This window comes from Schistocerca nitens, chromosome 8, assembly GCF_023898315.1.
Source record: "Schistocerca nitens isolate TAMUIC-IGC-003100 chromosome 8, iqSchNite1.1, whole genome shotgun sequence".
NCBI lineage: Eukaryota > Metazoa > Arthropoda > Insecta > Orthoptera > Acrididae > Schistocerca > Schistocerca nitens.
Genome location: NC_064621.1, coordinates 47,096,926 through 47,117,093, shown reverse-complemented (window position 1 = coordinate 47,117,093; position 20,168 = coordinate 47,096,926). Strand labels below are relative to the sequence as shown.

At 45.8% G+C, this 20,168-nt stretch overlaps 1 protein-coding gene across 1 annotated transcript in view; it reads right to left on the bottom strand.

The window, feature by feature from the left end:
* The window catches only part of LOC126199146 (ras-specific guanine nucleotide-releasing factor 2-like), a 1,534,440-nt gene that overhangs the window by 1,100,555 nt on the left and 413,717 nt on the right, over positions 1-20,168 (bottom strand). The window lies entirely within an intron of this gene.

The window sequence follows — 20,168 nt, the reverse complement described above, 5'->3', positions numbered from 1 at the left end:
AAAAAAGAACACATTGACACCGGTGTGTCAGACCCACCATACTTGCTCCGGACACTGCGAGAGGGCTGTACAAGCAATGATCACACGCACGGCACAGCGGACACACCAGGAACCGCGGTGTTGGCCGTCGAATGGCGCTAGCTGCGCAGCATTTGTGCACCGCCGCCGTCAGTGTCAGCCAGTTTGCCGTGGCATACGGAGCTCCATCGCAGTCTTTAACACTGGTAGCATGCCGCGACAGCGTGGACGTGAACCGCATGTGCAGTTGACGGACTTTGAGCGAGGGCGTATAGTGGGCATGCGGGAGGCCGGGTGGACGTACCGCCGAATTGCTCAACACGTGGGGCGTGAGGTCTCCACAGTACATCGTTGTTGTCGCCAGTGGTCGGCGGAAGGTGCACGTGCCCGTCGACCTGGGACCGGACCGCAGTGACGCACGGATGCACGCCAAGACCGTAGGATCCTACGCAGTGCCGTAGGGGACCGCACGGCCACTTCCCAGCAAATTAGGGACACTGTTGCTCCTGGGGTATCGGCGAGGACCATTCGCAACCGTCTCCATGAAGCTGGGCTACGGTCCCGCACACCGTTAGGCCGTCTTCCGCTCACGCCCCAACATCGTGCAGCCCGCCTCCAGTGGTGTCGCGACAGGCGTGAATGGAGGGACGAATGGAGACGTGTCGTCTTCAGCGATGAGAGTCGCTTCTGCCTTGGTGCCAATGATGGTCGTATGCGTGTTTGGCGCCGTGCAGGTGAGCGCCACAATCAGGACTGCATACGACCGAGGCATACAGGGCCAACACCCGGCATCATGGTGTGGGGAGCGATCTCCTACACTGGCCGTACACCACTGGTGATCGTCGAGGGGACACTGAATAGTGCACGGTACATCCAACCCGTCATCGAACCCATCGTTCTACCATTCCTAGACCGGCAAGGGAACTTGCTGTTCCAACAGGACAATGCACGTCCGCATGTATCCCGTGCCACCCAACGTGCTCTAGAAGGTGTAAGTCAACTACCCTGGCCAGCAAGATCTCCGGATCTGTCCCCCATTGAGCATGTTTGGGACTGGATGAAGCGTCGTCTCACGCGGTCTGCACGTCCAGCACGAACGCTGGTCCAACTGAGGCGCCAGGTGGAAATGGCATGGCAAGCCGTTCCACAGGACTACATCCAGCATCTCTACGATCGTCTCCATGGGAGAATAGCAGCCTGCATTGCTGCGAAAGGTGGATATACACTGTACTAGTGCCGACATTGTGCATGCTCTGTTGCCTGTGTCTATGTGCCTGTGGTTCTGTCAGTGTGATCATGTGATGTATCTGACCCCAGGAATGTGTCAATAAAGTTTCCCCTTCCTGGGACAATGAATTCACGGTGTTCTTATTTCAATTTCCAGGAGTGTATTTGTACACTTTTTGCATCAACTCCAGTCAACTCTGGATTAACAAAAACACGTTTTGAGAAAATCAGGAAACTTATAGAGATGATTAAAATCCCCGCACGCACAGCTTTTGTTTGGTATAAGGGGACAAAAACAATGCGTTCGTTGAGAGAGCAGGTGAATCAATTGTTTGAGGTACTGTGTGAAAGCTGTCATTATCACGACGAATTCATGCACGATTAAGTAGTATTTATAAGGAAAAAGTGTTGGACACTGCATTATGTAAGGATGTAACTGTGTCTGTTACAAAACTCTGTGCTGCAGCGAAGCCTTTGACCGAAACCAATCGCACAATAAACAATGAAGTGAACGGCAGCTTAGGGTATTACATGACATCATTTCTACAATATTTAAAATGGATTTTGCATTTTTAAGCCACCGTAGCGCACTACTACCTCTAAAAAAAAAAAAGGCCTTAAGAAGACTATCTCGATGTGCCGGAAATTAGCATTAACAAGCAGGTGCCACACATAAAAGACGTCTCTTGTATGTTACGACCTGAGTGAAAATTACTCCGAAATTCGCATCATGACAGTTTCTTGGATATAGCGGACGACCACTCGCTCTGCACAGTGAAGACCCCCGCCCCAACCGAGGAATGAATCCGTGAATCCTTAGTTCAGCAGCGCTCGATATTAGCACAGCAACTGCAAACAAATTATGAAGAACTTTTCCAAAATATTCGCACAGCTCTGGAGATGGTATGAAATGAAGAACAAGTTGAACAACTGCTCAAAGCTCTTAAGGTACGCATTTTAAAGCCCATGTTTACCAGATTTTTTTCTTTGTTGGAGTCTGTGCTATTACGTCTGTTATTACTGTGTGTAACGTTTCCGCTACACACCTGCTTTGTGGGCTTGATGCTGACGGACTGATATGAATCACTTTGTATAACAAGTTCAGTAGTCAATATCAAATTTATTTCTCACTTCATAATACCTGAGTCTAAGTAAATAGAGTTTAACTACATTCTGAGAGTTCCCAGAAGGTTTATGAGAGCCATCGCACCGTCAGTAGCTTGATGCTGAGTGTGAATGAACACTAAATTACCTCCTCTAATGCATACGATAAAACAGTCAAGCTAAATTTCCTGCGTGATTGTATGACGATGACGCTAGCATAATGTGACATTTATATTTAATTGCAAAAAATAATGTCATAACCAAATTAGAAGTCTGTGAATATTCTTATAGTATCTGACGATTATATAGTACCCATATGTATGAAAGAAACCAAATGCCGCTTTTTAACACGAACAGGTAATTCCAGGCATCCATATTGCACTGTAGTGATTCGTAGCTGAAGCATAGAACTGTATTATTTTGGTCTTCTAGATCCTCGACATAATACTGCACGAGATGGTGTTTATTCATTTAAAACAAGAGAGAAACATCCGCTAGACAATAAATGGCTACAAAACAAAAGTGTACGGACCCAAAATAGGGCTTCATTAACTACTATTTGAAGAGGACAACAGATTTAACAACTACAGTTAACTGGTTCCAATAAAGGATAAATGCAGTTACGGCTACATGCAAGACAGGTTTCAAGTAACATCACGTACTGTGAGACGTCACGTCAGAGAGATTTATTTTATTTTACTTTATTGATCGCAGTTAATGGCATCAGGTGGGCTGCATCTGATGCAGTTTTGTTAGCTATACAATCATCAGGAGATGTTTCCCTCATTGCTGTTGTGTCAGTTGTTGGGGAAACGTTACAGAATCACATAATCGGCTACTAGCTGAACTGCATGGCACGTAATGTTAATTCAACGGATCCCCACAGCTTTCAAATTAAATAACTGAATAATTTCTTTCACAGGAGCATTCTGGTGAGAACCATTAAATAAATAAGTAAGTGACATAGTCCAATCAGTTGAAAAAATTATTGTAAGTAAAATAAGAATTGAAACCACACGTTTGTCTGGCCTCTCAACAGATGCCCCTCCGTTGTGGTTGCACCTACGTTACGGCTATCTGTATCGCTGAGGCACGCAAGCCTCCCCACCAGCGGCAAGGTCTATGGTTCAAGGGGCCGGGGGGGGGGGGTAATCTTGTTGGATTAAGGAGGAGCAAGTGAAGCGAATGGGAAAGAAGGTGCTGTTGCGGAATGTCGATAGGGTGTCCTCACCCACGATTCAGATCACGAAGATGTCATCAATGAATCTGAACCAGGTGACGGGTTTAGGATTCCAGATGGTCAGGAATGTTTCCTCTAGACGGCCCAGGAATAGGTTGGCGTAGGATGGTGACATGCAGGTGCCCATTGCCACATCCCTGATTTGTTTGTAAGTGATGCCTTCAAAGGTGAAAGTAATTGTGGATGAAGGTATAGTTGGTTATGACGACAAGGAAGAAAGTTATGGGTTTGGAATCAAATGGTTCAAATGGCTCTGAGCACTGTGCGACTTAACTTCTGAGGTCATCAGCCGCCTAGAACTTAGAACTACCTAAACCTAACTAACCTAAGGACATCACACACATCCATGCCCGAGGCAGGATTCGAACCTGCGACATTAGCGGTCGCTCGGTTCCAGACTGTTGCTCCTAGAACCGCACGGCCACTCCGGCCGGCCTTTGGAATCCATCATGCATTGAGAAAGGTAAGGTTCAATAGTGGTAAGGCCATGGGCGTTAGCGATGTTCGTGTAAAGGGAGGTGGCGTCAACAGTGATGAGTACAGCACCATGTGGGAAAGGAATAGTCCATGCCAGAGACCTTACCCTTTTCCCCACTCTAAAATTCAATCACACTGGACTTGTTAAAAACCTTCTCTACTTCTCCTGGCCCATACAGAGGAAACACTTTTTTGCCAACAACCCTACCAATCAGATTCTTTTTTGTAATACGTTACCCCTGATTCCGAGTACGTGTATTGCAATCATTTCGGCCTGCTGTATAGTAGTACTTAGCGAACCACGTTACTGTGACTTTTGTAAGGTGACGGAAGCACGACTGCGCTAAGCAAAGATCATTTCAGTGTAACTTCGAATTGTAACAGAATTCGGTACACCTTAGTATATTTCTTGCCACTGTGGTATTTGGAAGATATTGTGATCACGATTATTCGGAACAAATTTTCCTACACATATGTTCTCAGTGTTGTAGTATTTGATGCTCTGGTCCAGGTGCAGTCAATTCCATTTTGAATATGGTGTTTTTTAAATCGTCCTCACCTCTACAACTGACCCAGTGTAATTTAATTATGTTGTTTCTTTTTAAAATTATGATTAGTACCTTTGGAGCCTGTTATCTAATTTTGGATTTTAATCAGTTGCAATGATTCTTACCTTTTGTCTTGACTGAGAGAGAATTATTCTATTACTGCATATCCGTTATTCAACCACTTGCTGGATTTTAACGCATTGCTCTTACAAGTTTTTGAGAGATTGGTTGTAAAATAAAATTTCTGTTATAATGTTAAACAAAAGTTATAAATTTATGATCACTCGCTGCTTAACGCAGCACTAAACGTTCCTGTTACGTCACACTTTACGATTTATGTAGTGATTTCCTTGAAGTTGCTGTTTCTTTTCTAATTTTACAGAGTAATTTTGTATCTCGAAATGAAATTCATATTATTCTTGTTTATGCAAAGTTATTATTTATGTATCTTTTGAACTCAGTTGATTCTTTACATGTCAGTTCATGTCCTTTCCCTTCAAATTTTATGTCGATCCAGCCAAATATAGACAAGTTCGGTTAGTACCCAGATTTACGTTAAAGCATCCTCAACAATATTCACTTTGTGGGCAGAGCCTCTCAGCTGGATATGGGCAGAGGACAGCACGTGTCTGACGTGGCAGCGCTATACAATGATTTTCCGAATGGGACCAATTGACTTGTGGTCAAAAACAGATGAATCTTATATCCTAAGTGATATAATTGCTCAGAAAGAACGAATCGGACTTCAGAAAATGAAACACAGCAGAACCTGTCTCCATGAGAGCTACCGTACTAGATGACAGTAATTACTGTGATTCCACTTGGAAAAGTGAAGTCGGTACCGATATCAATGTAATTAACTTAAATATGACAAGATCAATGCGTCGTTGAGTAAGGATTTTCTTTCAACCCATCTGCATTAATACAGAACTACAATTTCCTTAATCAAGAGCAGGCATTGCCTGCAGGGGGAGCGACTGTTAAAACTAAGTTTTCGAATACAGCCACAATTCACAGCTTGTATTTTTTAATGAGCGGTTCATTCCTCAAAGCTGCCCATTCTTCTTCTACTGTATTTCTTTCCCCCATTCCTGTCAATTGTTCCCTCATGCTCTCCCTCAAACTCTGTACAACCTCTGGTTCTTTCAGTTTATCCAGGTCCCATCTCCTTAAATTCACACCTTTTTGCAGTTTCTTCAGTTCAGTTTTAATTTATAGTTCATAACCAATAGATTGTGGTCAGAAGGGAGTGAGATAGGGTTGTAGCCTCTCCCCGATTGTATTCAATCTGCATATTGAGCAAGCACTAAAGGAAGCAAAAGAAAAATTTGGAGTAGGTATTAAAATCCATGGAGAAGAAATAAAAACTTTGACGTTCGCCGATGACATTGTAATTCTGTCAGAGACGGCAAAGGACTTGGAAGAGCAGTTGAACGGAATGGACAACGTCTTGAAAGGAGGGTATAAGATGAACATCAACAAAAGCAAAACGAGGATAGTGGAATGTAGTCGAATTAAGTCGGGTGATGCTGAGGGAATTAGATTAGGAAATGAGACACTTAAAGTAGTGAAGGAGTTTTGCTATTTGGGGAGCAAAATAACTGATGATGGTCGAAGTAGAGAGGATATAAAATGTAGACTGGCAATGGAAAGGAAAGCATTTCTGAAGAAGAGTAATTTGTTAACATCGAGTATAGATTCAAGTGTCAGGAAGTCGTTTCTGAAAGTATTTGTATGGAGTGTAGCCATGTATGGAAGTGAAACATGGACGATAAATAGTTTGGACAAGAAGTGAATAGAAGCTTTTGAAATGTGGTGCTACAGAAGAATGCTGAAGATTGGATGGGTAGATCACATAACTAATGAGAAGCTACTGAATCGGATTGGGGAGGAGAAGTGGCACAACTTGACTAGAAGAAGGGATCGGTTGGTAGGACATGTTCTGAGGCATCAAGGGATCACCAATTTAGTATTGGAGGGCAGCGTGGAGGGTAAAAATCGTAGAGGGAGACCAAGAGATGAATACACTAATCAGATTCAGAAGGCTGTAGGCTGCAGTAGGTACTGGAAGATGAAGAAGCTTTCACAGGATAGAGTAGCATGGAGAGCTGCATCAAACCAGTCTCAGGACTGAAGACCACAACAACAACAACAACTACGACAATGAGCGGCTTCGCTCTTCAAGTGAGGAAGAGCATCATCAGAATATACAGTTAAAAACTGGCTGACAGCATTAAAGATTGCCTTTTTAGAGTTGTCTGAGAGCTCTAAAGATTAATCCGGCTGTAGTACTGTACAATGTCAACGTCATCATTTACTACTGTACCTTAAACGTACTTTAAACGTAATTAATCTTTAGAGCTGTCAACTAACTTTGAAGGCAATCGTTAATTCTGTCAGCCATTCTGAACCGTATATTCTGATGATGCTCGATCTCTTTTGAAGAGCGAAACCGGTCAATAAAAAATACGAACTGCGACTTGTGGCTGTTTTCGAAAACTTAATGTCCTTAACGTTTCCAGAGCTATCTCAGGTGTGTATCATAGATGTGTCAGTTTGTATAGTATTCCGTATAGAACTAATGTAACGAATATGCATTTCGGTTAGTGTCTTTCACGTTCGGCAATTGTGGAAGCATTTTCAGTCCCACATATTCGAAAAAAAATGTGAGCACCGGAAAGCAAGGATAGAACCATGTGAAAACGTGATATAAATAGAAATACTAAGGGGTTCAGAAACAAGTACTTATGAACTTATTTTTATGTGGGTAAAATGTGGTACCAGACGCTTCTCTGAATTTTGATGCGCATGTTTTGCACAATTAACCAGTTTTCAAGCTACTGCAGGCTCATCATCAGATGAAGAGTTGCAGGAAATTTGTCTTCTGTATCATGTGCTGTCATACCACGTTCATCATAAGGAACCTACCCGCTTGCTGATCGTTGGATTTCGTTTCACGTGGAACGGAAGACAAGCTGTCGCGAGTACAGTCAAGCACGACAGTAAAGATATGTTTTGTGCCGTGCATTACGCGCACTGCGACTGAGTAATAATGCGGTACAACAGCTTTAAAGCTGCATTTAATTAGGACAGAGCTGGCCAGCGATCTGGTGGAATTAGCCTGTATTGATGTGAGCAGGGAAACAATATAGGTTCGAATGTCATTTAATTTTTAATACAGAATGAAATTATATACGACAAACCCTGGCAGTATGCTTCTTAAAGGACGCAACGGAAAACGTCATATACTTTCGTTCTTTAGCTAACGTAGTATTATAATTAAAATCAAGAGTGACGAACATTCCTATCACAAACAGAGAGTAATTTTTCTGCGTAAGCAATAATCGAAGTAAACGCGTACTGCAGGGATTTCACGTTATACACTCCTAGAAATTGAAATAAGAACACCATGAATTCATTGTCCCAGGAAGGGGAAACTTTATTGACACATTCCTGGGGTCAGATACATCACATGATCACACTGACAGAACCACAGGCACATAGACACAGGCAACAGAGCATGCACAATGTCGGCACTAGTACAGTGTATATCCACCTTTCGCAGCAATGCAGGCTGCTATTCTCTCATGGAAACGATCGTAGAGATGCTGGATGTAGTCCTGTGGAACGGCTTGCCATGCCATTTCCACCTGGCGCCTCAGTTGGACCAGCGTTCGTGCTGGACGTGCAGACCGCGTGAGACGACGCTTCATCCAGTCCCAAACATGCTCAATGGGGGACAGATCCGGAGATCTTGCTCGCCAGGGTAGTTGACTTACACCTTCTAGAGCACGTTGGGTGGCACGGGATACATGCGGACGTGCATTGTCCTGTTGGAACAGCAAGTTCCCTTGCCGGTCTAGGAATGGTAGAACGATGGGTTCGATGACGGTTTGGATGTACCGTGCACTATTCAGTGTCCCCTCGACGATCACCAGTGGTGTACGGCCAGTGTAGGAGATCGCTCCCCACACCATGATGCCGGGTGTTGGCCCTGTGTGCCTCGGTCGTATGCAGTCCTGATTGTGGCGCTCACCTGCACGGCGCCAAACACGCATACGACCATCATTGGCACCAAGGCAGAAGCGACTCTCATCGCTGAAGACGACACGTCTCCATTCGTCCCTCCATTCACGCCTGTCGCGACACCACTGGAGGCGGGCTGCACGATGTTGGGGCGTGAGCGGAAGACGGCCTAACGGTGTGCGGGACCGTAGCCCAGCTTCATGGAGACGGTTGCGAATGGTCCTCGCCGATACCCCAGGAGCAACAGTGTCCCTAATTTGCTGGTAAGTGGCGGTGCGGTCCCCTACGGCACTGCGTAGGATCCTACGGTCTTGGCGTGCATCCGTGCGTCGCTGCGGTCCGGTCCCAGGTCGACGGGCACGTGCACCTTTCGCCGACCACTGGCGACAACATCGATGTACTGTGGAGACCTCACGCCCCACGTGTTGAGCAATTCGGCGGTACGTCCACCCGGCCTCCCGCATGCCCACTATACGCCCTCGCTCAAAGTCCGTCAACTGCACATACGGTTCACGTCCACGCTGTCGCGGCATGCTACCAGTGTTAAAGACTGCGATGGAGCTCCGTATGCCACGGCAAACTGGCTGACACTGACGGCGGCGGTGCACAAATGCTGCGCAGCTAGCGCCATTCGACGGCCAAGACCGCGGTTCCTGGTGTGTCCGCTGTGCCGTGCGTGTGATCATTGCTTGTACAGCCCTCTCGCAGTGTCCGGAGCAAGTATGGTGGGTCTGACACACCGGTGTCAATGTGTTCTTTTTTCCATTTGCAGGAGTGTAGTTATATATTGAAGTCACTGAAGCTGTTAGTTTCAGTCTATGTCTGGTATCTCTGAACTCCTTCCATACCCGGATCCGAGTAATACATTTCACTATTCGAACTGTCAACTCCTATGTTGTTGACGAGTCGATCGGTAACAGAGCCCACGAAGGCCCCTCACGCTGCTGCTCTTCTACTGTGTTTGCGTGCTGTTCTGCACCGGCACTGAGGTGTGACAGAGTTGGTGCATTAGCTCCGGCACGTCTGGCAGCTTTAATTTTTTGTTATATCTCGCGACAATCCCTTAAATTCGCAGCAGATCAATTCTACTCGGTTCAGATTGCAGTGGTACGGTAGCAACTGTAACAATGCACAGTTTGTAAGCTATGTTCGACGCCGTGAAAACTACTTTCCATGCTTCGAAGACGCACATATTCTGGTTATTCTGGTCCGTGTGAGAGCCCATGCGTGGTATGAAAAAATGGATGTTATCCAAAAACGAGTACTTGACTTTTCTTTTTTGTAGAAAAATTAAATTTGTAATGTTTTCCTAATTTAAACAAGATTTATTAACAATATTTTACAAAATATCGATAGTCAAAAATTTGTATTTACAACGACAACTAGAACTGTGCATATGATATGTAGTTAGAAACAAGATGATATGCGTTTTTCATAAAAAAATTATGATTAAATAAGTATTAATTAGCACATATTATATGAAGCACATTGAGATTACAATCATCGATCCACAGAATACCCCAGTACCATTCTCCAACACTACAGATTAAGCTATGCATCTCTTTCAAAAAACAGTTTAACTTTAATAAACACATTACCTCGAAAAACTTCAGTGCTGATTTTCGCTGTAATCCTGTGTAAAATATTAACAACAATTTTTTTCGCCATTTTTGACAGTATTCCACGCTCTTATTTCATTACGAAGCAAGAAGAAAAGTCAGTCATTTTCGCAATACGCATCAACAGCTCGACAATTATAGTACAACTAGCGTTTACGGAGACTGCGACTGTACACGATTTTTGAAATAAAAAGTAAATATCATTAAGAAAAACGTCGATGGCTGTCAGTACATTAGAATATCTTAAAGCTCCATTTGCAGCATATCGAATACGTAAGCAGGACCTCCTTTCAAAAGCGTAACAGCACCAGTGTATGGCTGCTGTGTTTGTTTACATCAAGATTATCCATATGATGAACAAATTATACACGCTGTGATCGTGGTGGTGGCGGAAATCATGGAAATTTAGTAACGAGTAACACCTCAGTCTTATGATGGCTTGAAAAAGAGTCAATGATACAGAAAATAAATCGTATCAAGGCTGAAAAGAAGCGACTAGTTGCATATTATATCTACATAAATAGCCAATTTATATCACCGTTGCAGTTCCACCATACACAATGGATAAAGTGAATTGACGAATATGATCGACTCATAAATAAAGACAAAAGCGCAAAGCGAAGATCACTTTCGGGAAGCTGGTTCTCCTCCTTATTTACTGATTCACGTGGCCATATTGAGCATTAACTGTTAAGTTCAACAGTAATTTTACATTTTACTGCTTCATAAAACGACTATTTTCTTACTTTCCACACCACATTATGGCTTCAAACAGACTGTATGTTTGTTGGTAGACATCTACAATGACGGAAAAAATAGCAGCACCAAGAAAATGTAGAGTAAATTTCAGAAATATATTTGTCAGTATAACGTATTTAAGTGATTAACATTGCAAGATCACAGGTTAACGTAAGCGCGAAATAAGCCACTGCAAATGTGAAGTGCTGGTACATAATAACCGGTGTAGCGGTCAGAATATTGAATGCAAGCACGCAATGTGGATGCATTGATTCGTACAATTCGTTCAATAAGTAATGCAACACATTTTTTTCCTGAAACAGGGGTTGTTTTATTCAGCATTGAAATACACCAGGTTATTCCCCAATCTTTTAGCTACACAACACTATTTTTCAACGTAATCTCCATTCAATGCTACGGCCTTACGCCACCTTGAAATGAGGGCCTGTATGCCTGCACGGTACCATTCCACTGGTCGATGTCGGAGCCAACGTCGTACTGCATCAACAACTTCTTCATCATCCGCGTAGTGCCTCCCACGGATTGCGTCCTTCATTGGGCCAAACATATGGAAATCCGACGGTGCGAGATCGGGGCTGTAGGGTGCATGAGGAAGAACAGTCCACTGAAGTTTTGTGAGCTCCTCTCGGGTGCGAAGACTTGTGTGAGGTCTTGCGTTGTCATGAAGAAGGAGAAGTTCGTTCAGATTTTTGTGCCTACGAACACGCTGAAGTCGTTTCTTCAATTTCTGAAGAGTAGCACAATACACTTCAGAGTTGATCGTTTGACCATGGGGAAGGACATCGAACAGAATAACCCCTTCAGCGTCCCAGAAGACTGTAACCATGACTTTACCGGCTGAGGGTATGGCTTTAAACTTTTTCTTGTTAGGGGAGTGGGTGTGGCGCCACTCCATTGATTGCCGTTTTGTTTCAGGTTCGAAGTGATGAACCCATGTTTCATCGCCTGTAACAATCTTTGACAAGAAATTGTCACCCTCAGCCACATGACGAGCAAGCAATTCCGCACAGATGGTTCTCCTTTGCTCTTTATGGTGTTCGGTTAGACAACGAGGGACCCAGCGGGAACAAACCTTTCAATATCCCAACTGGTGAACAATTGTGACAGCACTACCAACAGAGATGTCAAGTTGAGCACTGAGTTGTTTGATGGTGATCCGTCGATCATCTCGAACGAGTGTGTTCGCACGCTCCGCCATTGCAGGAGTCACAGCTGTGCACGGCCGGCCCGCACGCGGGAGATCAGACAGTCTTGCTTGACCTTGCGGCGATGATGACACACGCTCACCGTGCTTTTGTCCACTGCTAGATCACCGTAGACATTCTGCAAGCGCCTATGAATATCTGAGATGCCCTGGTTTTCCGCCAAAAGAAACTCGATCACTGCCCGTTGTTTGCAACGCACATCCGTTACAGACGCCATTTTAACAGCTCCGTACAGCGCTGCCACCAGTCGGAAGTCAATGAAACTATACGAGACGAAGCGGGAATGTTTGAAAATATTCCACAAGAAATTTCCGGTTTTTTCAACCAAAATTGGCCGAGAAAAAAAATGTGTTGCATTACTTATTGAACTGCCCTCGTAGGTATTCGAGACTCAAAAGAAGCGACTAGTTGCATGTTATACCAACATAAATTGCCAACTTAAATCTCCGTTGCAGTTCTCCTTACACAATGTTACACTTAGTCGGTCAATACAGGGACAGTTAATGCTGTTCCTGGATGACGCTGTAGTTGTCGTCCGATGATGTCCCAGACGTGCTCTATTGGACATAGATCTGGTGATCGAGCAGGCCAAGGCAACATGTCGACACTCTTCAGAGCATGTTGGGTTACAACAAAAACATGTGGGCGAGCACTATCCTGTTGGAAAACATCCTCTGGAATGCTCACAGCCGGCCGGAGTGGCCGAGCGGTTAAAGGCGCTACAGTCTGGAACCGCACGACCGCTACGGTCGCAGGTTCGAATCCTGCCTCGGGCATGGATGTGTGTGATGTCCTTAGGTTAGGTTTAAGTAGTTCTAAGTTCTAGGGGAGTTATGACCACAGCAGTTGAGTCCCATAGTGCTCAGAGCCATTTGAACCAGTTTTTGAATGCTCACATGAAGGGCAGCACAACACCAGATTGGCGCATAAATTTGCAGTGAGGGGGTTTGGTATAAGTACGAGAGAGCTGCTACTGTCATAGGAAATCTCACGTCGGACCATAACTCCAGGGTGTCTAGCAAGTAGACAGGTTGGTTGCAGGCTCTCTACTGGCCTGCTCCTAACCAACACACAGCCATCAATGGCACCGAGGCAGAATCAGCTGTCATCAGAAAACACAACAGTCCTCCATCGTGCCTCCAATGAACTCTCACTTGAAACCATTGGTCGCAAATGGCGGTGGTTTGGGGTCAGTACAATGAACGCTACAAGGCGTCTGGTTCGGAGTTGTCCTGGAAGTGATGAGTTTGTAACAGTTCGTCGTGTCATCGGGGTGCCAAGAGCTAGTCACACTGCTGCGGAAATACCTCTACACAGACAATATACCTCGGCCAGCCGGCCGCCCAGACATCTCACCTGTTACGGGTTGCGGAGAGCCGGAGGGTTAACTGTCGCTAGCCATTAGCATTTATGAATTTTCTTACAGAGTGGAAAGACACCAGTGTCCAGAATTAATGCAACAACCCGCTGCTTTTCAATCCTGCGTCTAGTTCTTGATGTAATCACACAAACTGTCAACAGACGTCTGTACGATCGTGTTGTGTAGGAAAGGTGGCATTCTGGTCAACGGACAACCACGCCAAAGATGAAGTTTACCGTTGTGAATGTTGCAAATGTTTACGTTCTGTATTCTTTACATCGTTTCTGCTTCACCATCTGCCGTTTGTACTGTTTTGTGACAAAATAAACGCATTCTTCCAATACTTCCGTTTGTTGCTTTAATTTTGGACAGCAGTGAAGAGTGGAATGACTTTCTGGAATATATCTAAGCTCGGTTTCACGCAAAACCAGCCGAGTTCGAGTGTTTATTGTTGCCGGACGTAGCAGCTCTGTGTGCTAAATTTCTCACTATTTGTACACGCAAATTACCTAAAAATGTAATCAGGTGTCGTTCCTAGTGTAGTGTAGCGCGCATGTAGTGGAAATTCGTGGTGACGCATTTTAATGGTAATCAATGAATTTGTTTCTGTTTTCGCTTCACATACGAGCTCGGCAGAAACGGAGGCCACGTTATCAGTAAAGCAAGTTTAAAAAACACGCACTGTGCAGCAGCACAGATAGGGCGCGCAAGCGCGTTTGTGCGGACGCAGCACGCCCGTGCAAGCACGGCAGCGAGGCGGGTACGGGCGTGAGCCGCGGCGCGGCGCTGCGAGTGTGCATACGTCACTTTGACGTCACGTCTGACTTCCCGGTGTGCATTCAGACAGGCAGGGGCTGATCGCGAGCGGCGGCGCGAGCTACGAGCGAGAGCTGCTGCGAAAGCCGACGCAGCCTGCGCGTCGGCGCCACACTCGCTGGACACTGCAACCTAACTGCTCTCGCAGTGTGCTAGCATCGCGCTGAAATATAGCCCGGCAGAATGGGTCCGTCAGCAGAGTTCAGTGACTTCGAGCGAGCACTAGTCTCTGGTTGTCACCTGACTAAAAAAAAAAAAAAAAAAAGAGCTGTTCGTGTTGTGATTCGATGGGGAAACGCAAAGGGTCAGTCACAGCTAAACCGAGACCAGGTACACCTCGTACACTGACGGACAAAAAATTACATGAAATCAGCACAGGGGATCACGTAGTGTCTTAAAAAGAAGGGGTGCAGCAGTCGAGCAACTCCTCATAAGCCACACATTTTTTGTAGTGAGCGCTTAACGACGCTGGAGGTGGTGTACAGCGCGATGCAGCTGGACAGTGGATGACTTGCAGTGAATGATTTGAAGTGATGGAACACGCTTTATGGTAAACAATTTGTCGATCAAGTCAGTAATTCTATAAACAGTCAGCTGACTAGCCTTACACTCCTGCACATAAAAGTTAGACAACTTATACACTCCTGGAAATTGAAATAAGAACACCGTGAATTCATTGTCCCAGGAAGGGGAAACTTTATTGACACATTCCTGGGGTCAGATACATCACATGATCACACTGACAGAACCACAGGCACATAGACACAGGCAACAGAGCATGCACAATGTCGGCACTAGTACAGTGTATATCCACCTTTCGCAGCAATGCAGGCTGCTATTCTCCCATGGAGACGATCGTAGAGATGCTGGATGTAGTCCTGTGGAACGGCTTGCCATGCCATTTCCACCTGGCGCCTCAGTTGGACCAGCGTTTGTGCTGGACGTGCAGACCGCGTGAGACGACGCTTCATCCAGTCCCAAACATGCTCAATGGGGGACAGATCCGGAGATCTTGCTGGCCAGGGTAGTTGACTTACACCTTCTAGAGCACGTTGGGTGGCACGGGATACATGCGGACGTGCATTGTCCTGCTGGAACAGCAAGTTCCCTTGCCGGTCTAGGAATGGTAGAACGATGGGTTCGATGATGGTTTGGATGTACCGTGCACTATTCAGTGTCCCCTCGACGATCACCAGTGGTGTACGGCCAGTGTAGGAGATCGCTCCCCACACCATGATGCCGGGTGTTGGCCCTGTGTGCCTCGGTCGCATGCAGTCCTGATTGTGGCGCTCACCTGCACGGCGCCAAACACGCATACGACCATCATTGGCACCAAGGCAGAAGCGACTCTCATCGCTGAAGACGACACGTCTCCATTCGTCCCTCCATTCACGCCTGTCGCGACACCACTGGAGGCGGGCTGCACGATGTTGGGGCGTGAGCGGAAGACGGCCTAACGGTGTGCGGGACCGTAGCCCAGCTTCATGGAGACGGTTGCGAATGGTCCTCGCCGATACCCCAGGAGCAACAGTGTCCCTAATTTGCTGGGAAGTGGCGGTGCGGTCCCCTACGGCACTGCGTAGGATCCTACGGTCTTGGCGTGCATCCGTGCGTCGCTGCGGTCCGGTCCCAGGTCGACGGGCACGTGCACCTTCCGCCGACCACTGGCGACAACATCGATGTACTGTGGAGACCTCACGCCCCACGTGTTGAGCAATTCGGCGGTACGTCCACCCGGCCTCCCGCATGCCCACTATACGCCCTCGCTCAAAGTCCGTCAACTGCACATACGGTTCACGTCCACGCTGTCGCGGCATGCTACCAGTGTTAAAGACTGCGATGGAGCTCCGTATGCCACGGCAAACAGGCTGACACTGACGGCGGCGGTGCACAAATGCTGCGCAGCTAGCGCCATTCGACGGCCAACACTGAGGTTCCTGGTGTGTCCGCTGTGCCGTGCGTGTGATCATTGCTTGTACAGCCCTCTCGCAGTGTCCGGAGCAAGTATGGTGGGTCTGACACACCGGTGTCAATGTGTTCTTTTTTCCATTTCCAGGAGTGTATTTACATGTCTACGATAAAATAATAGTATTTTAATAGCATTAGGACTTGTTTTGATAGAAGTCAGGATATTTCGAACACAACGATACCAACTAACTTGGTGCTAAGACTAGGTACACTACTGGCCATTAAAAGTGCTACACCACCAAGATGACGTGCTACAGACGCGAAATTTAACCGACAGGAAGAAAATGCTGTGATACGCAAATGATTAGCTTTACAGAGCATTCACACAAGGTTGACGCCGGTGGCGACACCTACAACGTGCTGGTATGAGGAAAGTTTCCAGCCGATTTCTCATACACAAACAGCAGTTGACCAGCGTTGCCTGGTGAAACGTTGTTGTGATGCCTCGTGTAAGGAGGAGAAATGCGTACCATCACGTTTCCGACTTTGATAGAGGTCGGATTGTAGCCTATCGCGATTGCGGTTTATCGTATCGTGACATTGCTGCTCGCGTTGGTCGAGATCCAATGACTGTTAGCAGAATATGGAATCGGTGGGTTCAGGAGGGTAACACGGAACACCGCGCTGGATCCCAACGGCCTCGTATCACTAGCAGTCGAGATGACAGGCATCCGCATGGCTGTAACCGATCGTGCAGCCACGTCTCGATCCATGAGTCAATAGATTGGGACGTTTACAAGACAACAACTATCTGCACGAACAGTTTGACGACGTTTGCAGCAGCATGGACTATCAGCTCGGAGACCGTGGCTGCGGTTACCCTTGACTCTGCGTCACAGACAGGAGCGCCTGCGATGGTGTACTCAACGACGAACATGGGGGCACGAATGGCAAAAAGTAATTTTTTCGTATGAATCCAGGTTCTGTTTACAGCATCATGATGGTCGCATCCGTGTTTGGCGACATCGCGGTGAACGCACATTGGAAGTGTGTATTCGTCATCGCCATACTGGCGTATCACCCGTCGTGATGGTATAGGGTGCCATTGTTACACGTCTCGGTCACCTCTTGTTCGCATTGACGGCACTTTGAACAGTGGACGTTACATTTCACATGTGTTACGACCCGTGGCTCTACCCTTAATTTGATCCCTGCTAAACCCTACATTTCAACAAGATAATGCAGGACCGCATGTTGCAGGTTCTGACGGGCCTTTCTCGATACAGCAAATGTTCGACTGTTGCTCTGGCCAGCACTTTTTCCGGATCTCTCACCAATTGAAAACTTCTGGTCAATGGTGGCCGAGCAACGGGCTCGTCACAATACGCCAGTCACTACTCTTGATGAACTGTGGTATCGTGTTGAAGCTGCATGGGCAGCTGTACCTGTACACGCCATCCGAGCTCTGTTTGACTCAATGCCCAGGCGTATCAAGGCCGTTATTCGGTCACAGGTGGTTGTTCTGAGTACTTTCTCAGGATCTATGCACCCAAATTGCGTGATAATGTAATCACATGTCAGTTGTAGTATAATATATTTGTCCAATGAATACCCGTTTATCATCTGCATTTCTTCTTGGTGTAGCAATTTTAATGGCCAGCAGTGTTATTTGGTGATATGTAATGTTAATTTGTTGATAAATTAACAGAAGTTTTAAACACGATTAAATTATTCGTGAATATCAGTATTTTAAACATAGCTGCACAACAGCAACGGTTCCACTTAATAGAATTATGAACAGCCGACCAGTTGCAATGGGTAAAGAAATCTTTACCTAGGTTTCAACAAATTTAAATTTGTCTTCTTCAGAAGGTGGCAATTTTACATTAGTATGGACGGATGTATCATCGCCGTTTTTACAAATGTCTGCATAGATCCATTTGTCCAAATTAAAATATAGCCCTAAAAATAGGGTTTGTCATGTAAATATAAATTAGTACATGGATGTTGCAGAGCTCACAAGCGAGTCGCTTCAACTCTTTTTACAGAATCAAATCAATAAGATTGGCAAAACTTACATTTTTATAACGAAAATAACCTTTATAAAAATAGCTTCAGTTCGAATACGCATTTAACTGTTCAAGTTAACAGTTAATATTAATTAAAGGGAAAAAAATTGTATAAATAAATTTTCGCGCGCATTTTAAAACATTGATTATTCCTGTCCAGTCAATTTTACCTCACCTATTGGTGAAACTGTAATGATCACAACTGTAAATATGCCCCACTGCAGATTCGCTATGGCACAGTTCATGATTGGGACTGACGCAGAAAGGGCATAGCACCAATTTCTTTCCTTTTTTCCCCCCTTTCATGCATTGAATGTCAACCTCTACACGTGCCATGGAATTTTTTTCAACATTTCTGCCTCTTGTTTTCCTCGTTTCAGAAGGTGCTTTCGTTTCCTTTGCCGCATCATGGCCTACTCGGTGCCAGAGCTCTTGGTCCACTTACGAGCTTAGCCTGTGGTCAACAGTCTTTGCTGTCATGATCCTGCTTCGTACATTCCCCCCTCATTTTGCTGTTCGGATCCTACGAAGTGCAGCGTATCAGGAGGCTCAGTGAGCTCGGATGCAAGGAGCTTTACTTGGGGAATGGGCATTTCCATCCAACGTGGCCAGCCTACGTGGCATTTCAATGCGTCTGACTGTGGATTCCCATTGGTGATCTGCGGAAACTACCTGCGTATCAGGACGTGCACTGAGCTTGGATGGAGCGAACTGTTCTCTAGGAACGGCATATCAATCCAAGGGTACTATCTCACAGAAGTTGAATGCAATTTTTATGTTTTCTTGGACAAACGTTTCCAAAGCGCATTTTGAAGGCAGTGTGGAAGTTTCTTTTACTTGGTTTTTCTACGTTTTTTTTTAAATATAATCATGCTGTCCATATCTCCAAGCACTCATAAATGCCTTGTAAATGCCTATGTCCTAAGGCTGGAGTACATATTTCGCGAGTAAGTAAATAGATATTGTTCGGTCGTTACATTTGACTGAGTCTCTGGACAGTGCTGCTCTCTCTGAAGGTGTTTGTACATGAGGGACAATGGACAATGGTCAGTCGATCACTCCCCCCCCCTCCCCCCCTCCCCCCCCCCCCCCAAGGGCACCTACGGTACATTCACCGCGCCGAGAGAGAGATTTGGCAGTGGTGAATGGACTGATGGTCGGGCGGCTGTCCTTAGATCGTGGCCGCGCGCGCCATGTAAACGGCAAAGATGTATATTTTGATTCTTAATTAACTTATGAATCATAAGTGATTATCTCAACTCTCGGGTTTCATTACAATCTGAATCGATTCGAACCATTATACAGTCCTCTTCAATTCATGGTCCTCCGGTACATTTACGTTTCCGCCTGCGAACGCTAACATTTTGGTCTACCGGGCCGGATTGTGATGGATTCGACGAAGTAGCGTGCAGCGACAGCCATCCATCGGCGGAACGGCAGGGACGAGCGCCCACGGAGCAACACGGAGACGAAGCCTGCAGCGTCGAGACGGCGCATATGAAAGTTAAGTACATGGTCCAGCTATCCTGCTTCCTGTAACTCCCACTTACTGTAACTGCTGCTTCTGCTTTTTCCTGCCACCGCTAGCTTTCCATGATGGACGAAGTATTAAGAAAGAAACTTGTAACCACACGCTCGGTGGCGAAACCAAGTCTCACACGATTGTTAAAGTTCGCAAACTAATTCGATGTGACAGGCAAATCGAACACTTTGGACGTTACTGTCAGGCTAGAACAGTAGCCAAAGATCATGGAGAAGTATGAGGACGCGCAGTCACAGCTCCAATTAATGT